Source organism: Gracilinanus agilis, chromosome 3 (genome assembly GCF_016433145.1).
Source record: "Gracilinanus agilis isolate LMUSP501 chromosome 3, AgileGrace, whole genome shotgun sequence".
Taxonomy (NCBI): Eukaryota; Metazoa; Chordata; class Mammalia; order Didelphimorphia; family Didelphidae; genus Gracilinanus; species Gracilinanus agilis.
The window spans coordinates 539,391,914-539,415,705 of NC_058132.1; positions in this window are offsets into that span (position 1 = coordinate 539,391,914).

Here is a 23,792-nt window from a genome sequence, read left to right on the forward strand (position 1 = left end):
AGGTAGAATCTTGCAATTGGAAAGTGAGGCTCAGAAACCAAATGAACTGATAAGTAAATTGAACACCAGAAATGACCAGATTGAAAATGAATACCAGAAGATTATAGCCAAAAACCAGAAGATTATAGCTGAAAACCGAAAGATTATAGCCGAAAACCAATCCCTAAAGAATAGAATTGAGCAATTGGAAGCTGATGATCTCTCAAGACAACAAGAACAAATAAAACAAATTCAAAAGACTGAAAAAATAGAAGGAAACATGAAATATCTCAATGAGAGAGTGACAGACCAAGAAAACCGGTCTAGAAGAGACAATTTGAGAATAATTGGTCTTCCAGAAAAAACAGAAATTAATAGAAACCTGGACTCCATACTAACAGAAATAATTCAGCAAAATTGCCCTGAAATCCTACAACAAGAGGGCAATATAGACATTGAAAGGATTCATAGAGCACCTACGACATTTGATCAAGAAAAGAAAACACCCAAAAATATAATTGCCAAGTTCAAGAGTTTCCAAGCAAAAGAAAAAATCTTACAAGAAGCCAGAAAGAAACAATTCAAATATCAAGGAGTACCAATCAGGATCACACAGGATCTGGCAGCCTCCACGCTAAAAGACCACAAGGCTTGGAATAAGATATTCAGAAAGGCAAGAGAGCTGGGCCTGCAACCAAGGATCAACTACCCATCAAAATTGACTATATATTTCCAGGGGAAAGTATGGGCATTCAACAAAATTGAAGAATTCCAAGTATTTGCACAGAAAAGACCAGGGCTAAATGGAAAGTCTGATATCCAACCACAAAAATCGAGAGAAACATGAAAAGGTAAATGAGATACAGAGAGGAAAGAAAGAAAACTTATAATTTTTAAATTTGCCTTTTTAAGGGCCTCAGTGAGATCTAATTATCTGTATTCCTATGTAGAGAAATGTTATGTATAATTCTCTGAAGTGAACTCTATTCACTATTATAGTATTCACTAATAGAGTAATCAGAAGAATAATTCCCCAATTGATAAATGGGCAAGAGATATGAATAGGCAAATTTTAGGTAAAGAAATCAAAAGTATCAATAAGCACATGAGAAAGTGTTCCAAATCTCTAATAATTAGAGAAATGCAAATCAAAACAACTCTGAGGTATCACCTCACACCTAGCAGATTGGCTAAAATGAAAGAAGGGGAGAGTAATGAATGTTGGAGGGGATGTGGAAAAATTGGGACATTAATGCATTGCTGTTGGAGCTGTGAACTGATCCAGCCATTCTGGCTGGCAATTTGGAATCATGCTCAAAGGGCTATAAAAGAATGCCTGCCCTTTGTTCTAGCCATACCATTGCTGGATTTGTACCCCAAAGAGATCATAGATAAACAGACTTGTACGAAAATATTTATAGCTCTGCTTTTTGTGGTGGCAACAAATTGGAAAAGGAGGGTATGTCCTTCAATTGGGGAATGGCTGAACAAACTGTGGTATATGCGGGTGATGCAATACTATTGTGCTAAAAGGAATAATAAACTGGAGGAGTTCCAGGCGACCTAGAGAGACCTCCGGGAACAGATGCAGAGCGAAAGGAGCAGAGCCAGAAGAACATTGTACACAGAGACTGATATAGTATGGTAAAATTGAATGTAATGGACCTCTGTACCAGCAGCAATACAATGACCCAGGGCAATTCTGAGGGATTTATGGTAAAGAAAACTACCCACATTCAGAGGAAGGACTGCAGGAGAGGAAACATAGAAGAAAAACAACTGCTTGAATGCATGGGTTGGGGTGGACATGATTGAGGGTGTGGACTCAAAACTACCACACCAATGCAACTACCAACAATTTGGAAATTGGTCTTGATCAAGGACACATGACAAAACTAGTGGAACGGCCATGGATGAGGGGAGTGCGGGGGGTGAACGGGAAAGGAGGAGCATTAATCATGTAACCATGTTAAAAATGAATATTAATAAATGTTTGGGAAAAAAAATCAACTCACAGAAGCTACCAATAAAATCCAGAAATTTGATTAGTGATAATACTGCTGAATATTTTTCTGTTCCTTTTTACATTTTTACCTTTTATTTTATTTTTTCTTTTAATAAGGGATATTAATATTTTTCTTTATAATTTTCCAGGTTTTTTTAAAGTACCATGAAACTCTTATCAAGATATTTATATATAAAGTACGCCAATGAATAATTTATAAATGTTAAAATAATAGTGAACTCCTAATGTGATGAGAGATCAGGTTTCAGGTTTCTAACTAATTTAGTCACTGAATTTTGTGATAACCCTCTATCTTCTCTACCTTTTTCCAGTTACCTCAAAAGCTTTAATTTTATTTATGTCAGATTTTAGGAAATTCAATATCATATCCCCCACAATAGAATATTAGTTCAGGTATCTAAAGGAAATTGACTCTTGCTGTCTGGTGCACAGAATTGTATAATTTGAGAGATGGCAGGGATCTTAGAAGTCTAGTCCACCTTATTAAAAAAGAATCACATCTGCAACATGTCCTCCAGCATTTATTTGAACAGCTGAAGAAAATCAACACTTCTTAAGGTATTCCTCTTGTTAAAGAACTTTTCCTAACTGTCCCTTAAATATTTAGTTTGTTGTTACAGTCTTCCTCCCTTTTTTTTCATTTTATTTTTTTTGAAACATTTTCCATGGTTACATGATTCTTGTTTTTACTTTCCCCTTCACGACCCATTTAACACCCACCCCCAAGCAATGTACATTTCCAGTGGTTTTAACATGTGTGATCAATCAAGACTTATTTGTATATTATTGATAGTTATATTGGTGTGGTCACTTAGTGTCTACATTCCCAACCATGTCCACATCAACCCATGTGTTCACATGGTTGTTTTTCTGTTTTTCTATTCCTGGAGTTATTCCTCTGAATTGTGGGTAGCATTCTTTTCCATAAATCCCTCAGAATTGTCCTGCGTCATTGCATTGCTGCCAAAACAGAAGTCCATTACATTCAATTTTACGACAGTGTATCAATCTCTGTATACAATGTTCTTCTGGCTCCGCTTTCACTCTGCATCAATTCCTGGAGGTCTTTCCAATTCACATGGAATTCCTTCAGTTTATTATTCCTTTGAACACAATAGTATTCCATCACCAACATATACCACACTTTGTTTAGCCATTTCCCAATTGAAGGGCATCCCTTTGTTTTCCAGTTTTTTTTGCCACCAAAAAAGCACAGCTATAAATATTATCTTACAAGTCTGTTTATGTATGATCTTTTTAGGGTACAAACCCAGCAATGCTATAGCTGGATCAATGGGCAGGCAGTTTTTATCACTTTTTGGGCATAGTTCCAAATTGTCAGCCAGAATGGTTGGATCAGTTCACAATGCCAACAGCAATGTATTAATGTTCCAATGTTGCCACATTCCCTCCAACATTCATTACTATCCCCTGCTATCATTTTAGCTAATCTGCTAGGTGTGAGGTAGTACCTCAAAGTTGTTTTGATTTGCATTTCTCTAAGTATTAGAGATTTAGAACACATTCGCATGTGCTTATTGATAGTTTTTTTTTTAATTTGAAAATTGCCTATTCATGTCCCTTGCCCAATTATCAATTGGGGAATGACTTGATTAATTATACAATTATTTTAGCCCCTTCATTATTTGAGTAATTAGACACCTGTCAGTTTTTTGTTATAAAGATTTTTTCACAGTTTGTTGTTTCTCTTCTGACTTTGGTTGCATTGTTTTTGTTTGTAAAAAACTTTTTAAATTTAATATAATCAAAATTATTTATTTTACATTTTGTAATTTTCTCTAACTCTAGCTTGGTTTTAAAATCTACCCTTTCCCATAGATCTGAGAGGTATACTACTTTATGTTCACCTAATTTTCTTATGGTTTTCTTCTTTATATTCAAGTCATATATCCATTCTCAATTTATCTTGGTGTAGGGTGTGAGATGTTGATTTAAACCTAATCTCTCCCATATTGCTTTCCAATTTTCCCAGCATTTTTTGTCAAATAGTGGGGTTTTGTCCCAAAAGTTGGGCTCTTTGGGTTCATCATATACTGTCTTGCTGATTTCATTTACCCAAAGTCTGTTCCACTAATCTTTCCTTCTGTCTCTTAGCCAGTACCATATTGTTTTGATTACCGCTGCTTTCTAGTATATTTTAATATCTGGTACTGCTAGGCCTCTTTCCTTCACATTGTTTTTTCATTATTTTCCTTGATATTCTTGATCTTTTGTTTTTTGAAGTGAACTTTGTTATAGTTTTTTTCTAATTCAGTAAAAAAGTTTCTTGGTAGTTTGATAGGTATAGTGCTAAATAGGCAAATTAATTCGGGTAGAATGGTGATTTTTATTATGTTAGCTTGTCCTACCCATGAGCAATCAATGTTTTTCCAATTGTTGAGATCTAGTTTTAATTGTTTGGAAAATGTTTTATAGTTGTGTTCGTATAATTCCTGTGTTTGTTTTGGTAGATAGATTCCTAAGAATTTTATATTGTCTAGGGTGATTTTAAATGGTTTTTCTCTTTCTACCTCTTGCTGTTGTGATGTGTTGGAGATATTTAGAAATGCTGATGATTTATGTGCATTTATTTTGTATCCTGCAACTTTGCTAAAGTTGTTGATTATTTTTACTAGCTTTTTAGTTGATTCTCTAGGATTTTTTAAGTAGACCATCATATCATCTGCAAAGAGTGATAGCTTAGTCTCCTCATTGCCTATTTTAATACCTTCAATTACTTCTCTAATTGCAACTGTTAGGGTTTCTAGTACAATGTTAAATAATAGAAGCAATAGTGGGCATCCTTATTTCATGCCTTATCTTGTTGGGAATGCTTCTACTTTATGTCCATTGCATATGATGCCTGTTGATGGTTTTAGATATATACTGTTTATTATTTTTATGAAAGGTACTTCTATTCCTATACTTTCTAGTGTTTTCAATAGGAATGGATGTTGTATTTTTTCAAAGGCTTTTTCAGCATCTATTGAGATAATCTTGTCGTTTTTGTTGGTTTGCTTGTTAATATGTTCAATTATGTGAATGGTTTTCCTAATGTTGAACCATCCTTGTATTCCTGGTATGAATTCCTCCTGATAATGGTGGATGATCCTCTTGATCACTTGCTGGAGTCTCTTTGCTAGTATTTTGTTTAAGATATTTGCATCTATGTTCATTAGGGAGATTGGTCTGTAATTTTCTTTCTCTGTTTTTGATCTACCTGCCTGTGGGATCAGTACAATATTTGTATTATGAAAGGAGTTTGGTAGAACTCCTTCTTTACTTATTACATCAAATAGTTTGTATAATATTGGAATTAGTTGTTCTTTAAAGTTTTGATAGAATTCACTTGTGAATCCATCTGGTCCTGGGGATTTTTTCTTAGAGAGTCCTTTGACAGCTTGTTTAATTTCTTTTTCTGATATGGGATTATTTAAGTATTCTATTTCTTCTACTGTTAATCTAGGCAATTTATATTTTTGTAAATACTCATCCATCTCACCTAGATTGCTATATTTATTGCCATATAATTGCTCAAAATAGTTTTTAATGACTGCCTTGATTTCCTTTTCATTACAGGTGAAGTCTCCCTTTTCATCTTTAATACTGATGATTTGGTTTTCTTCTTTCCTTTTTTAAATTAGATTCATCAGTACTTTGTTTATTTTATCTGTTTTTTCAAAGTACCAGCTTTTAGCCTTATTTATTAATTTAATAATTCTTTTACCTCTTATTTTATTAATTTCTCCCTTGATTTTTAGTATTTCTAATTTCTTTTTCATCTGGGGATTTTTAATTTACTCACTTTCTAGTTTTTTAAGCTGCGTGCTCAATTCATTAATCTCTGCTCTCCCTTATCTGTTAATACATGCACTCAAGGAAAATTTCCCCCTGAGTACTGCCTTGGTTGCATCCCACAGAGTTTGGTAGGATGTCTCATCATTGTCATTGTCTTCAATGAAATTGTTGATTGTTTCTATGATGTCTTCTTTGACTAGCTGGTTTTGGAGAATTATATTATTTAATTTCCAGTTAGTTTTTGATTTGTCTTTCTTTTTGCTCTTAGTAATTGTTATTTTTATTGCATTACAATCTGAGAAAGTTATATTTATTATTTCTGCTCTTTTGCATTAATTTGCAATGTTTCTATGCCCTATTACATAGTCAATCTTTGTGAATATACCATGTGCATCTCAAAAGAAGGTGTATTCCTTTTTTGTCCCCATTTATTTTTGTGCACATATCTATTAAATCTAATTTTTCTAGGATTCCATTTATCTCTTTTATCTCTTTCTTATTTATTTTTTGGTTTGATTTATTTAAATCTGAAAGAGGAATATTTATATCTCCCACTAGTATGGTTTTACTATCTATTTCCTTCTTGAATTCAGCCAGTTTCTCCTTTAGGAATTTGGATGCTATACAGTTGGTTGCATACACATTGAGCAGTGTTATTTCCTCATTGTTTATACTGCCTTTTATCGGGATGTAATTACCTTCCCTATCTCTTTTAACCAAATCTATTTTTACTTAGGCTCTGTCAGAGATCATGATCACCACTCCAGCCTTCTTTTTCTCATTTGAAGTCCAAAAGATTTTGCTCAATACCTTGAAGTTAAACCTGTGTATGACCACCCGCCTCATATATGTTTCTTGTAGACAACATATGGTAGGATTTTGGTTTCTAATCCACTCTGGTATTTGCTTCCTTTTTATGGGTGAATTCATCCCATTCACATTTAGAGTTATAGTTATCAATTGTGTATTCCCCAACATTTTGGTATCCTTTCCTAGTGCTACCCCTCCTTCTTATGCTATTTCCTTTTAAACCAGTGGTTTGTTTTAGACCAGTTCTCCTTGTACCCTCCTTTGATTTACTTCCCCTTCCACTCTCCCTTATTATTCCTCCCTTTTTATTTTTAAGGCCTAATTAATTCCCTCCCCCTTTTCCTCTCCTCCCTTTTTTGACCTCCCTACTCCCCTGCTCCCCTAGGTTTATCCATTCTGACTTTCTCAGTAGGGTTAGATAGAATTCTATATCCTAATGGATATAGCTACTTTTCCATTTCAGGGTGAATTCCTCTGAGAGTAAGGTTTAAATATTTCTTCTTAATGCTCTCTTCCTCTCCTTTTTATAATATTATTGATCCCCTCCCCTTCCCATGATCTCTTTGTGTGGTATAAAATATCCTATTTTTCTTATTCATTCCAGTTTCTCCTGATGCCTTCTACTATTCACCCTCCCTCTTTTTTCCCTGCCCCGTCTCATTTTAGACCATTAGTGCTCCAACGTCTCCCTATGAATAATTCTTCTAATTACTATAATAGTGAATACAGTTTTTGAAATGACACATAACATTTCTCTATTTGGAAATATGAATATTTTGATCTTATTAAGGCCCTTAAAGGGGTTAATTTAAGAATAAATATTGTCTTTCTTTCCCCTCCTTTTCTTATTTACCTTTTCTTGTTTCTCTTCTTTTTTGTGATTGGATATTGAACTTTCCATTTAGTCCTGTTCTTTTCTTTGCAAATACTTGGAAATCTTCTATCCTGTTGAATGCCCATACTTTCCCCTGGAAGTATAGTTAGTTTTAATGTGTAGGTGATACTTCGTTGTACACCCAGTTCTCTTGCCTTTCTGAATATCATATTCCAAGCCTTGAGGTCTTGTAGTGTGGAGGCTGACAGATCCTGTGTGATCCTGATTGGTGCCCCTTGATATCTGAATTGTCTCTTTCTGGCTTCTTGTAATAATTTTTTTTACTTGCAAGTTCTTGAATTTGGCTATTATATATCTGGGTATGGTCTTTCCAGGGTCTAATGTAGAGGGTGATTTATGGATTCTTTCAATGTCTTTATTGCACTCTTGTTGTAGACCTTCAAGGCAGTTTTGCTGAATAATATCTTTTAGTATGGAATCCAAATTTCTATTAATTTCTGCTTTTTCAGGAAGACCAATGATTCTGAAATTGTCTCTTCTAGACCTGTTTTCTTGCTCTGTCAACTTCTCAGTGAAGTATTTCATATTTCCTTCTATTTTATCAGTCTTTTGACTTTGCTTTATTTGTTCTTGCTGTCTTGAGACATCATCGACTTCTAATTGCCCAGTTCTAGCCTTTAGAGACTGGTTTTCCTTTTCAATCTGTTCTGTCTGGTTCTTCAAGGCTTCCAGCTCAGTATTTCTGGTCTTCAGTATGCTTATCAATCCTTTTTTTAAATCTTTTTTTGGTTTCTTTTTAAACCCTTAAGTTATGTGTATTGACTCTTAGGTGGAAGAGTGGTAAGGGTGGGCAATGGGGGTCAAGTGACTTGCCCAGGGTCACACAGCTGGGAAGTGGCTGAGGCCAGGTTTGAACCTAGGACCTCATGTCTCTAGGCCTGACTCTCACTCCACTGAGCTACCCAGCTGCCCCTGAGGCAGGATTTTAACCTAGGTCCTCCAGTCTCTTGGCCTGACTCTCAGTCCACTGAACTACCCAACTGCCCCCATTGCTTATCAATTTTTTGATTTCTGAGCTTCACTTTCCAAGTGTGGAATTCTACCTTTTAAACTGTAATTTTTTTTTTGCCAGATCTCTTCCATCTTTCTCATGATCTCAGATTTGAACTCTTTGATATCTTGTGACCCATTTTTGTTTTTTAGAAGGTTTGGATGTCTTTAATTGTTTATTCTCCTCTGTTTTCTGGGTTTTTTCTGTTCAGAAGTTATCAATTGTTTGAGGCTTTTTCTTGGTCTTCTTGTTTATTTCTTCATTGGCCTTAATTGGCATCATTATGTTTTATTTGCCAGAAGTCTGAGGAAGGCAGTCTGATTCTCTTTGTATGGAGTTAGGGAGCAGTTTTTTGCCTGAGGGTACTTTGTGAGTCTCTTGGCTTCTCTGGTGACCCTCCTAGGGTCTCTGGTCTAGCTGTTTTCAGGGTACAGCCCCTGTGTTCCTAGCCAGCTGTCCAGAGCCGAGGACTTGGCCCATGCTTACTCCTCCACCTGAGGTTTTCCCCTTAGTCTAAGCAAGCTGGGCACTGCTGCTGCCTCTCTAAGCCCCACTCTTGTGTCCAAGGTCTTAGTTTTCCAGCCACCGGGGATCTCAGGTCTTGCCGTTCTCAGGGGCAAGCTCCTGGTAGGGCCAGTTAGCTTCCTAGGGGCTAGATTTTGTGCTCCCTCTCTCTCTAACTCTGGAGTGCAGCCTCTGACTCTGGTACTGTGGGTGGGGTGGGGGAGGGTTGATCAGCTTGCATTTTGATGGGAGCTCTTTCTCCCCCTTATAGCATAGATGTGTCCAAATCCTACATACCTTCAATACTGTGCCCTATTGTGGGGTCCCTTCTTTCATCTGGATTTTGTTTTCTTGTCCTTTGGGTGTATGCTATATCAGTTGGTAAGGAGAGAAAGTCACCCTGCCTCTACTCTGCCATCATCTTAACCCAGAAGTCCCTTCCTTTTTTTTTAAAGGAGACATTTCATGTAAATTTTGGTATGTGATTCAAATGCAATATTATTGTGTTAAGAAATGATGAGCAGGATATTTAGAGAAAAACCTAGAAATATTTATGTGAGCAAATGTAAAATGAAGTAAGCAAGACCAGGAAAATATTATATCTAGCACCAGCAGCACTGAACAATGAACAGTAGTGAATGACATAACTATTCTCAATAATACAATTATCTAAAACAGTGATGGCCAAACTATAGCCCATGGGCCAGATGGACCCCCTGAAATGCTATATTAGGCTGTATGACATTATTCCTAATCTAATGAATACAATGAGTAGGATACAATATAATGAAACTTTGAAAGAGTTGCCTTAGAAACAAGACTGATAGATGAGCATTTCCTTTCCTTTGGCTCCCTCTTTAAAAAGTTTGCCTATCATTGATCTAAGACATCCCAAAATACTCATTATGAAAGTTTTCATCTACTTCTAGGGAAAGAACTGATTATATCTGTATCCAGACCAAATCATACTAGATTTCACTTTCTTCATAATTTAGTTAAGTTTTCTTCCACAAGAAATCTAATATTGAAATATGTTTTCTATAATCACACATATAAAATTGATATCATATTGCATACTATCTTAGCAATGGGAAGGGGAGAGAGAAGGCAGAGAATTGTGAACTCAAAATTAAAAACAATACTTAAAATAGGAGGTACATTTCTCATACTCATGCAGATTAGCTCTTCTGGATTCTTTAATTTATTTTTCTTTTCTCTTTTCATTTTAATTAGTACTTGTATTTTTGTTTGTTTGTTTGTTTGTTTTTTCCTGATACTAATACCCTAAGTTGAGTTAACAGTGCCTCCTAACCTTTGTGGTATTCTCTTTCATCTGCTTTCCTATACTAACTCTTTTGCTCTTATTTTGGGGGGTTGGGGGGGACTTGTCATAAAATCGTAATAAGTTTATTTTTATTTTTTCTGCTGATAAAATTTGTCTCTTGGTTCATTTTCTCTTGCTTTTATTAGATTGACATATGTAAAGTATCATTCAAAGCAAAGTATTGTTAAGATTGAATTAACTTTCCCTTTTTCTATTTTTAGTTAATCAAATCAAGAATTTAAAATAACCCTATTTAGTAGCTAGGAAAGAAAGCAAAAGTGTGCTTCTACAGCTCTACTCACTGATGCTGATTTCCAGGGAAGAGTGTCTCCAAAAGCCAAGGAAGGAATAGCCTCCAATGAACCAGTCTTTCCAAAAACCAAGGTAGGAAAGAGAGACCAGACTATGTTGGTTTCTTCTTTTATACCCCTTTTTTTCTATGTCATTTTCCTGTCTCTTCCCCTCTTCACAGAGACCAATTGAAGTCTTTCAATTTGCCTAGCTCTGCCCAAGGCAGGCAGTGCTAGTGGCCTTTTGAAGGTGTGAACTAGTAAGTGACTTTTGAGCTCTCTGACCTAATGGTTACCTAGCTACTAAGTAGGGGTACTTTAAGTTCATGATTTGATTAACTAAAAATAGACAAAGGAAGAGTCAATGCTACCTTCACATTGGATACTCTCCATGACATAGTTCACAAAAAACAAGAACTCTGATTGCAAATTACTCCATTATAACTAGTGATTCTCTTCGCTGAAACATGAAAAATCAAAGAACCTTTGAATAACAGAGCCAAAATGAATTTTAGGGATCATCTAGTCAAATTTTCATGTATTTTATCTGAGGAAACAGAAGATTAGGAAGGCAAAGTGGATTGTTCAGTTTCACAAGTATAGTATATAATATACTTTAACTCAGACCCAAGTCCAGAATTAGATTTAAGAGATAACAACTATCCTAAATATTCACTGGGTACTTACTAAGAAATCATGACTTTCCCCTTTTCAGTCACTTAAGAGAGTTAATCCCCTTCCAGAAAATAAGATCATATTTAGCAGGGGGAAATGGTCAATATTTAGTAAAGTAATAAGAAAAACATCACTCTCCAGCCACACCACACCCTCAGTGAGTGTAAAATCATGGCAACATCTTCCTGATGGGGAATAATGCCTTACAATCCTCCTTTTTAAGGAGGAAAATCTACCACATGTTTACTTCTCTAGCATCCCAATGGACAGATGGTAAAATTCAGTTTTTTAGCTTCAGAGAAATGAAAAACTTAATCTGCCTCTCTGGAATGTAAATACATAGCTCCAAGGGTGATGCTTAGACTGCTAAGTGGGAAAATGTACGTAATAATATTCAGAACTAATCTTGGGTTTAGGTTTCATTGGAAATTAGCAACATGAGTCATGCTGTTGAAGTTCAAAAACACTCCACACACCATTTGCAAATATTGTTTGTCCTAAATTCACAATTTTAAATGGAAACCACATGAAAGATCACAGTTTTGCCCAATTTGTTTAAGTTTTCCTTTCAAAAGAATCAACACATTTTTTCAAAGATATATCACTGCTGAAGATTTAGAAAGGAGCATCAGAAATACAGTTCAATTAATACAAAACAAGTTAAAAGGGTTATTCTGGATTTACCTTCATACTCTATACATAATCCAGATATTAAATTAACAGTTAATCTAAGGTACCAAGGCTGGTATGATCAAGTCTCCTTAATAAAGGATAAAAATGAAAATGATCAAGTTTTATCTTAATGGAATAAAGACACAGAGAAATTACAAAATATGGAGCATGAGAAGATCCAGGGGGAATTGTCCTATATATAGAAAGGGAACTACAGGAGGAAAGTACAGCATCTTAACATTTTTTGTTTTGGCTTGTAGAAAATGTTCCATTTGCTCACAAAATATGAGGCAGCAATTAAGTAGTAATATTGCTAAAACTTGGTTAAAAGGAAATTGCTCTGTTTTTTTCTATTTGGGAAGTAGTCCAACACACCAAAAAAAAAAAAAAAACAACAAGAGAAAAATACAATCTTATTGCTGTAGCTTACCTAATTGTTCTATTTTATTAGAATAAATTCACACACACACACACACACACACACACACACACACATACACACACACACAAATAAAATAACAATGTTTCCCTTGTCTAGCTAAACATTTGAAAAATGAGGTGTTTTTTATTTTTTTTTTTTTTTTTTTTTGTTTTTGCTACTTTGTTTAAATTTTCATTCCAGAGCGATTAGGATTATGGAGATCCAGCCTCTAAGAAGATATTATCTATCCCTTCAAATTTTAGGTTGAAATGAATTAATTCAAAAATTTTTTCTTTCAAGTATTCCCTCCTAAAACAGATATTTTTTTATCTTTCTTATTTTACTCTTATAAAGCCTATACAGCCAATTTAAACTATATAATTTTGGAATTTCAAGTCACTTTTAACTCAAATAATAGATGGACATTCAGTTTCTTGAATGAGATTTTAGTATTCTGAAAAGATGAGAATTTTTCTCCTCTGTCTTCAATGTTTCTTACTATTTTAATAATTTTTAAATTCATTACAGATTTTTCAGTAAGCTGTATTGAAAACTATAATTTCTTTATTTACAGACTTATTTAGAGCTAAAATTAATTAAATTTCAGTTTTATCATTTAAATTCTAAATAAAAGGAAATGGATAATATTTTACAAAATATGAATTTTAAATATTGGGTTAATGTAGCATCAATATTCTTTCCATTTGACCAGTCTTCAATTCTTTTTTTTTAAACCCTTACCTTAAATCTTATAATCAATACTGCATATTGGTTCCAAGGTAGAAGAATGATAAGGGATAGGCAATGGGGGTTAAGTGACTTGCACAGGGTCACATAACTAGGAAGTGTCTGAGCTCAGATTTGTCTATCTCTAGACATGGCTCTTAATCCACTGATCCACCAAGCTGCCACCCAGTTGGCCCCCCAGTTATTCTTTTTTAAAAATAATTAATTTTTAATATTTTCCATAGTTATATGATTCATGCTCTTTTCCTCCCCTGCTCCCTCCCCCTCTTGAAGCCAACACACAATTCAACAGGGTTTTACAGGTATCATTGATCAAGAACTATTTCCATATTATTATTTTTAATAGAGTGGTCGTTTAAAGTATACATCACCAATCATATCCCCATGGAAACATGTGATCAAGGAAGTGCTTTTCTTCTGTGTTTCTACTCCCACATTTTTTTTCTCTAGATGTGGAAAGCATTCTTTCTTACAATTCCCTCAGGATTGTCCTAGATCATTTCATTGCTGCTAGTAGAAAAGCCCATCACATTTAATTGCCCCACAGTGCATCAGTCTCTTTGTACAACATTCTCCTGGTTCTGCTCCTCTCACTCTTCATCAATTCTTGGAGGTTGGTTGAGTTCACATGAAATTCCTCCAGTTCAGTATTTCTTTTAGAACAATAGTATTCCATCTCCAGCAGATACCACAATTTGTTCAGCCATTCTGCATTCAAAGAGCATCATCTGATTTTCCAATTTTTTGCCACCACAAAGAACATGGCTATAAACATTTTTATACACATATTTTTCTTTACTATCTCTTTGGTGTACAAATCCAGCAGTGGTATAGCTAAATCAAAGGGCAGACAGTCATTTAAAGGCCTTTGTGCATAATACCAAATTGCCTTCCAGAATGTTTGGATCAATTGACAACTCCACCAGCAATTCAAAACACCAGCAAAGTGTCTCTATTTTGCCTCTTCCCCTCCAATATTTATTACTTTCCTTTACTGTCATATTAGCTAACTGTCTAGCTGTAAGATGGCACCTCAGAGTTGTTTTGATTTGAATTTCTCAAATTATAAAATATTTAGTACAACTTTTCATGTGCTTATTGATAATTTTATTTTCATTATCTGAAAACTGCCTATTCATGTCCCTTGCCCATTTATAAATTGTGGAATAACTTCATTTTTTGTACAATTGATTAATTTCCCTAAAAATTTGAGAAATTAGACTTTAGTCAGACATTTTTGTTATTATTTTTCCCAATTTGTTGCTTCCCTTCTAATTTTGGATGTATTAATTTTGTTTGTATAAAATGTTTTTTTAATTTAATGTAATCAAAATTATTTATTTTATATTTTGTAATATTCTTCATTTCTTGCTTGGTTTTAAATATTTTCCTTTCCCATATATCTGACAGGTATACTATTCAATGTTTACTTAATTTACTTGTAGTTTCCTTCTTTATATTTAAGTCATTTTCCCACTCTGAATTTATCTTGGTATAGGGTGTAAGATGTTGATCTAGACCTAATCCCTTCCATACTGTTTTCTAATTTTCCCTGCATTTGTTTCAAACAGTGGGTTCCTGTCCCAAAATCTGGGGTCTTTGGGTTTATGGCATACTGTCTTGCTGTGGGCATTTACCCCAAGTCTATCCCACTGATCCTAATTTCTGTCTTTTAGCCAGTACCATATTGTTTTGATAACCACTGCTTTATAATACAGTTTAAGATCTGGTACTGCTTGGTCCTCATCTTTCACAGTTTTTTTTTCATTTTTTCCATTGATATTCTTGATCTTTTTTTCTTCCAAATCAATCTTGTTATAATTTGTTTTAATTCAATAAAAAAAAGTTTCTTGGTAGATTGATAGGTATGACACTGAATAAGTAAATTAATTTGAGTAAGATTTTCATTTTTATTATGTTAGCTCATCTTACTCCAATTATTTAGATCTAGTTTTGCTTGTATGGAAAGTGTTTTGTGGTTGTGCTAATATAATTCCAGTGTTTGTCTTGGCAAATAGATTCCTAAATATTTTATATTGTATGGGGTGTTTCTAAATGGAATTTCTCTTTCTAAATCTTGCTGACAGGATGTGTTGGAAATATATAGAATGCTAATTATTTGTGTGGATTTATTTTTTTCTTGCAACTTTGTTGGTTATTGATTATTTTCACCAGCTTTTTAGTTGATTCTATAAGATTCTTGAAGCAGACCATCATATCATCTCCTCATTGCCTATATTAATTGTTTCAATTTCTTTTTCTTCTCTAATTGCTACTGCTAGTGTTTCTACAATGTTAAATAATAGAGATGATAATGGGCATCCTTGTTTCACTACTGATCTTATTGGGATGAATTCTAATTTTTTCCCATTGCAGATGATACCTGCTGATGGTTTTAGATATATGCTGTTTATTATTTTTAGCAAAGGCCCTTCTTTCCTATACTTTTCAGTGTTTTCAGTAGGACTGGGTGTTGTATTTTGTCAAAGGCTTTTTCAGCAACTATTTACATGTTCATGACCTTGATTATACAGGAGCTAAGATCAGAAAAGTTAGAAAAGTAAAATCCATCATCATTCGTAGAAAAGCAACTTAAATCTTTTGTTCATCAATAGTAGGTTTCAATAATGGGATTTTTAAAAAGGAAACAATATATTAATTTAATTATTCAATGACACATATCTATCTTCCCCACCCCAAAATACTGTATAAAATATCTATCAATTTTTATATTATCATTGGGAAATGTGACAATTAACTGAGGCTAATAGGAAATTAAATCTTTGTTAATGTTGTTGTTGATTTTCTCCATGTGTATAATGAATATTATAGGCAAGTCAACATCCTTGGGCTGGACAATATTGTTTTGAGGTCTTTCTGTCATTTCAGACATCTGGATAAAAGACAAAGCACTTCTTCATTTTACTATATTTTGAATAATTTGAGGGCATATTCTGGAGATTAGTAAAAAAAAAACCTAAAGCAATATCATGACAATAATTATTCATTTTTGTAAGGATTCCATTGGTTTAATTATCTAGCATTATACTCTTCTATACTCCTTTTGATCAAATCCAGAAAATAAAATGAAGGAATCCTATCAAGTGAAACCAGAATTCATGTGACCCATAGTGAAGGGATAAGAATAACAATTTGAATTCTGATTCTACTGACATAAACAGAAAACTCCCTGGTAAGGAAATATACTCTGTTAATGAAAGAATGCAAGTTATTGTCCTAAAGAATTATTTAGAGCAGTGATGGGCAAACTACAGCTCACAGGCTAGATGTGGCCCCCTATCTGGCTCTGTGACATTATTCCTAATCTGATGAATACACTGAGTAGGATACAATACAATGAAATTTTGAAAGAATTGCCTTAGAAACAGACTGACAGATGAGCATTTCCTTTCCTTTGACCCCTTTCCTTTGGACCCCTCTTTAAAAAGTTTGCCCTTCCCTGGTCTAGAATATGTGTTAGTGTTTAGTCTAGGCTGACACAGCCAACATATATGAGAGACAGGATATGAATTTATTTCCTCAAACCCAGTATAAGACTTTGTCCTCAAAATGTGAAAAATTTAATCTATTATGGAAATATCTTTGTTTAATTTAAAATGAATCTATGACAGATTTTATCTAGCTTTTTTTGACTCCAAGGATGACTTGCTATATACTATATTGCATTTCAAAACAATACATGCATTATATAATACAAAATTAGCTGAATCTATTTTGTGATTGTCAAGGAAAAACATTCCCTAGATAAATAATATTTATTATCAGATGTAGTCATATTTATAATATAATTAATCTATTTTGTTACTAATTATTTCTAAACTAAAGTATATTTAATTTTATTTTTTTTCCTTTAAAAGGTGAGGAAATTTACATAATCACTGAAACTAGGTGGTTGTTGTTCAATTTATTTATTTTTTTAAAATAATTTTTATTTAATAGAAAAGGTATCATGGTTACATGATTCATGTTCTTACTTTTCCCTTCACCTCACCCTATCTCCTCCCTCCTACCCCCATTACCGCTTGCACATTTCCAATGGTTTTATCATGTGTCATCAATCAAGACTTATTTCCAAGTTGTTGACAGTTGTATTGGTGTGGTAGTTTTGAGTCTACATCCCGAATCATGTCCTCCTCAACCTATGTATTCAAGCAGTTGCTTTTCTTCTGTGTTTCCTCTCCTGTAGTTCTTCCTCTGAATGTGGGTAGTGTTCTTTTCTATAAGTCCTTCAAAATTGTTATGGATCATTGCATTGCCACCAGTACAGAAGTCCAATACATTCTATTTTACCAGAGTATATCAGTCTCTGTGTACAATGTTCTTCTGGCTCTACTCCTTTCACTTTGCATCAATTCCTGGAGGTCTTTCCAGTTCACATGGAATTCCTCCAGTTTATTATTCCTTTGAGCACAATAGTATTCCATCGCCAGCATATACCACAATTTGTTCAGCCATTCTCCAATAGAAGGGCATACCCTCATTTTCCAGTTTTTTGCCACCACAAGAAGCCCAGCTTCTTTTCTGTTTTTTTTACAAGTCTGTTTATTTATGATCTCTTTGGGGTACAAACCCCAAAATGGTATGGTTGGATCAAAGGGCAGTCAATATTTCATAGCCATTTGAACATTCCAAATTGCCATCCAGAATGATTGGATCAGTTAACAACTCCACCAGGAATACATTAATGTCCCAATTTTGTCACATCCCCTCCAACATTCACGATACTCCCCTACTATCATTTTAGCCATTCTGCTAGGTTTGAGGTGATAGCTCAGCATTGTTTTGATTTGCATTTCTCTAATTATTAGAAATTTAGAACACTTTCTCATGTGCTTATTGATAGTTTTGATTTCTTTATCTGAAAAATGCCTATTCATGTCCCTTGCCCATTTATCAATTGGGGAATGGCTTGATTTTTTATACAATTGATTTAACTCCTTGTATATTTGAGTAATTAGACCCCTGTCAGAGTTTTTTGTTATAAAGATTTTTCCCAATTTGTTGTTTCCCTTCTGATTTTGGCTACACTGTTTTTGTTTGTACAAAAGCTTTTTAGTTTGATATAATCAAAATCATTTATTTTACATTTTGTAATTTTCTCTAACTCTTGCTTGGTTTCAAAATCTTTCCTTTCTCAGAGATATGACAAGTACGCTATTCTGTGTTCACTTAATTTATTTATAGTTTCCCTCTTTATATTCAGGTCATTCACCGATTCTGTATTTATCTTGGTGTAGTGTGTGAGATGTTGATCTAAACCTAATCTCTCCCATATTGTTTTCCAATTTTCCCAGCAGTTTTTGTCAAATAATGGATTTTTGTCCCAAAAGTTGGTCTCTTTGAGTTTATCATACAGTCTTGCTGATGTCACTTACCCAAAGTCTATTCCACTGATCCTCCCTTCTGTCTCTTAGCCAGTACCATATCGTTTTTATGACCACTGCTTTATAGTATAATTTAATATCTGGTACTGCCAGGTCACCTTCCTTCATATTATTTTTTCATTATTTCCCTTCATATTCTTGATCCTTTGTTCTTCCAAATTAACTTTGTTATAGTTTTTTCTAATTCAGTAAAGAAGTTTTTGGTAGTTTGAGAGGTATGGCGCTAAATAAATAAAATAATTTGAGAAGAATGGTCATTTTTATTATGTTAGCTCATCCTACCCATGAGCAGTCAATGCTTTTCCAATTGTTTAGATCAAGTTTTAATTGTTTAGAAAATATTTTGTAGTTGTGTTCATATAATTACTGTGTTTGTTTTGGTAGATAGATTCCTAAGTATTTCATACTGTCTAGGGTGATTTTAAATGGTGTTCTCTTCCTACCATTTGCTTCTGTGACATGTTGGAAATATATAGAAATGCTGAGGATTTATGTGGATTTATTTTGTATCCTGCAACTTTGCTGAAGTTTTTGATTATTTTTTTTTGATTTTTGATTTTCGATTATTTATGGGTGTTGTATTTTTTGAAAGACTTTTTCAGCATCTATTGAGATAATCATGTGATTTTTGTTTGTAAGTTTGTTGATATGGTCAATTATGTGTACGGTTTACCTAATGTTGAACCATCCTTGCATTCCTGGTATAAATCCCACATGATCGTGGTGGATAATCCTCTTGATCACTTCCTGGAGTCTTTTTGATAGTATTCTATTTAAGATTTTTGCATCTATGATCATTAGGGAGATTGGTCTGTAGTTTTCTTTCTCTGTTTTTGATCTACCTGGCTTTGGAATCAGAACCATATTTGTGTCATAAAAAGAATTTGGTAGGGCTCCTACTTTGCTCTTTATATAAAAAAAAATTGTATAATATTAGGATTAGATGTTCTTTGAATATTTCATAGAATTCACTTGTGAATCCATCAGGCCTTGGTGATTTTTCTTAGGAAGTTCTTTGATGGTTTGTTCAATTTCTTTTTCTGATATGGGATTATTTAGGTATTCTATTTCTTCTACTATTTATCTAGGCAATTTATATTTTTGTAAATATTTATCCATATCACCTAGATTGCTATATTTATTCTCATATAATTGAGCAAAATAGTTTTTAATGATTGCCTTAATTTCCTTTTCATTAGAGGTGAGTTCTCACTTTTCATCTTTGATACTATTAATTTGTTTTTTTTTTCCTTTCGTTTTTTTTATTAGATTGACCAGTACTTTGTATATTTTATTTGTTTCTTTTTTCAAAAAACCATATTTTAGTCTTATTTTTAAATTCAATGGTGCTTTTACTTTTGATTTTACTAATTTCTCCCTTGATTTGTAGTATATCTAATTTAGTTTTCATCTGGGGATTTTTAATTTGCACACTTTCTAGTTTTTTAAGTTGCATGCCTAATTCATTAATCTCTGCCCTCCCTAATTTGTTAATATATACACTCAAAGATATAAATTTCCCCCTCAGTACTGCCTTGGCTGCATCCCACCGAGTTTGGTAGGATATCTCATCATTGTCATTCTCTTCAATGAAATTGTTGATTGTTTCTATGATTTCTTCTTTGACTGGTTTTGAAGAATCATATTATTTAATTTCTAATTAGTTTTTGAATTGCCTTTCTTTTTGCCCTTGCTAATTATTATTTTTATTGTATTATGATCTGAGAAGGTTACATTTATCATTTCTGCTTTTTTTCATTTGTTTACAATGTTTCTATTCTCTATTACATGGTCAATATTTGTGAATGTACCATATGAAGCTAGCTGAAAAGAAGGTGTATTCCTCTTTATCCCTATTTACTTTTCTCCACATATTTATTAAATCTAATTTTTCTAGGACTTCATTCACCTCTCTTATCTCTTTCTTATTTATTTTTGGTTTAATTTATCTAGATCTGAATGAGGAATATTTAGATCACACACTAGTAAGATTTTACTATTGATTTCCTTCTTGAGCTCTGCCAGTTTGTCCTTTAGGAATTTGGATGCTATGCCATTTGGTGCATACACATTGAGTACTATCATTTCTTCATTGTCTATATGCCTTTTATCAGGATGTAATAACCTTCCTTGTCTTTTATAATCATTTCTATTTTTGATTTGTCTTTTTTCAGAAATCATCACCTCCACTCCTGCCTTCTTTTTCTCATTTGAAACCTGAAATATTTTGCTCCATCGCTTTACCTTAAATCTGTGTATGTCCACCTGCCTCATATGTGTTTCTTGTAGACAACATATGGTAGTATTTTGGTTTTGATTCTACTCTGCTATTCTGTTTCATGGGCGAGTTCATCCCATTCACATTCAGAGTTATAATTATCACTTGTGTATTCCCCAACATTTTGGTATCCTCTCCTAGTTCTACCCATTCTTCTTAGGCTATTTCCTTTTAAACCAGTGATTTGTTTTAAACCAGTAACCCTTGTCCCCTCCCTTGATTTACTACCTTTCTATCCCCTCCCTTATTATTCCCCTTTTTTTTATTTTTAAGGCCTAATGAATTTCCCCTCCTTTCTTCTCCCCTCCCTTTTTTGACCTCCCTACTCCCCTGCTCCCCTTGGTTGATCCCTTCTGACTTTCTCAGTAGGGTTAGATAGAGTTTTATATCTCAATGGATATAGCTACTCTTCCCTCTTAAGGTTAATTCCACTGAGAGTAAGGTTTAAATTTTCCTCTTAATGCTCTCTTCCTCTCCTTCTTATAATAGTATTTGTACCCTAACCTTCCCATGCCCTCTTTGTGTGTAAAAGAATATCCTATTTCTCTTATTCATCCAAGTTTCTCTTGGTTCTCTTCCTACTCACCCCCATATCATCTCAGACCATTTAATACTCCAACCTCTCCCTGTGCATAATTCTTCAATTTACTATAATAGCATATACTATAGTGGTGAATAGAGTTCACTACAGAGAATTACACATAACATTTCTCCATATAGGAATATGATTAATTAGATCTTATTGAAGCCCTGAAAGAGGCGAAATTAAAATAAGAGTTTTCTTTCTTTCCCCTGTGTTTCTTATTTATCTTTTCATGTTTCTCTTGATTTTTGTGGTTGGATATTGAACTTTCCATTTAGTCCTTCTCTTTTCTGGGCAAATACTTGGAAATCTTCTATGTTGTTGAATGCCCATACTTTCCCCTGGAAGTATATAGTCAGTTTTGATGGGTAGGTGATCCTTGGTTATAGACACAGTTCTCTTGCCTTTCTGAATACCAAATTCCAAGCCTCGAGGTCTTGTAGTATGGAGGCTGCCAGATCCTGTGTAATTGTGACTGGTGCCCCTTGATATCTGAATGATCTCTTTCTGGTTTCTTGTAATAATTTTTCTTTTACTTGGAAGTTCTTGAATTTGGCTATTATATTCCTGGGGGTTGTCTTTTCAGGTTTTAGTGTAGAGGGTGATCTATGGATCCTTTCAATGTCTATATTGCCCTCTTGTTTTAGAACTTCAGGGAAGTTTTGCTGAATAATTTCTTTTAGTGTGGAGTCCAAGTTTCTATTAATTTTTCCTTTTTCAAGAAGACTTATGACTCTCAAATTGTCTCTTCTAGAACTGTTTTCTTGATCTGTCAATTTCTCATTGAGATATTTCATGTTTCCTCCTATTTTATCAGTCTTTTGACTTTGCTTTATTTGTTCTTGCTGTCTTGAAAGATCATTGGATTCTACTTGCCCAATTCTTGTCTTTAGAGACTGATTTTCTGCTATAATCTTTTGATTTTCCTTTTTGATTTGGTCTATCCTGTTTTCCATTTTTTTTATTTTGGTCTCCAATTTAATTATCAATTCTTTTTTTGTGGAGGCATCTTTTTTGAATTGCCCAATTCTAGGATGGTTTTTGGCTATAATCTTTTGCTTTTCCTTTTCAGTCTGGTCTGTTTGATTCTTCAGGGCTTCCAGCTTGTCATTTCTGGTCTTCAATTCACTTATCAATTCATTTGATTTCTGAGCCTCACTTTCTAATTGCGAAATTCTGCCTTTTAAAGTGTTATTTTCTTGCCAGATCCCTTCCATCATTCTCATAATCTCAGATTTGAACTCTTCAACAGCTTGTGACCAGTTTTCATTTTTTTGGGAAGGTTTCGATATGATTACTTGTTTGTTCTCCTCTGCTGTTTACTCTGTTGTCTGGATTTCTTCTGCGTAAAAGTTGTCAAGTGTTAAAGATTTCTTCTTGATCTTTCTCTTCTGGGGTTCTTGTGTCTGGCTTCCCATTGTTAGCCCACCTCCCTCTCAGCTTTATCCTCATACCCAGGGTCTGTCTGAACTCTTTAGGCTCCTGAGGTCTCAAGTCTAGTTGTTCTCAGGGTCAAGCCTCCTGGTGGTCCCCTTACTTGCTCTTCTGCCTGAAGCTCCTTTAACAGTCTTAGGGAGCTGCTTCCACATTCATGCACCCCTCTTCACTTGGTCCCCACCCAAGGTCCATACCTGAGCTCAGGATCCCTGCCTGCACCTGTGTCCTTGCCTGCACTCAAGGTCTCTGTTCAAAGTCCACACTTTCTTTAGCCTCTTGTGGTCTTAAGACTTGCTGCTCTATGGAGCAGGCTCTGGTGATTCCAGGCAGCTGCTTAGGATTTAATGGATGCCCAAAATTTGTTCTAACTCTTGTGTTCTGGCTTTGTAAGTGGTGGTGGGGGGGTGGGTTTCTTAGCTCGCATTTTAGTGAGAGCTATTTCACCCCCTTATAGCATGGAAATGCCCCAATCCCACATACCTTCAATGCTGCACCCTGTTATGAGGTCCCTTCATTCATCTGGATTTGTTTTTATATCCTCTTGAGGAGTCCTATATGTGTGGGTTAGGAGAGGTTAAGCAGATGCTTTTTAGTCTGCTGCCATCTTAACCCAGAACTGCCTGTTGTTGTTCAATTTAAATTCTTAGTTGCTTGGCACCTGTATGGTTTACTAACTTGCCCAGCATGTTTCAGAGGTATGAAATAAAGATTTGTGACTCTCATGTTCACTTCCCTTATTCTTTAAAATATGCTAAATTCACTTACTTTGTCAATTTAAATAGGTCTTATGACCTGGAGCTGACTTTGGGAATCATCTAATGTGAGACATTAACTTTTTTCTTTTTCTTTCCTTCCTTCCTTCTTTCCTTCCTTTCTTTCCCTCCTTTTTTCTCTTTTTCTTTCTTTCTTCCTTTCTTTCTTCCTTCCTTCCTTTCTTTCTTTCTTCCTTTCTTCCTT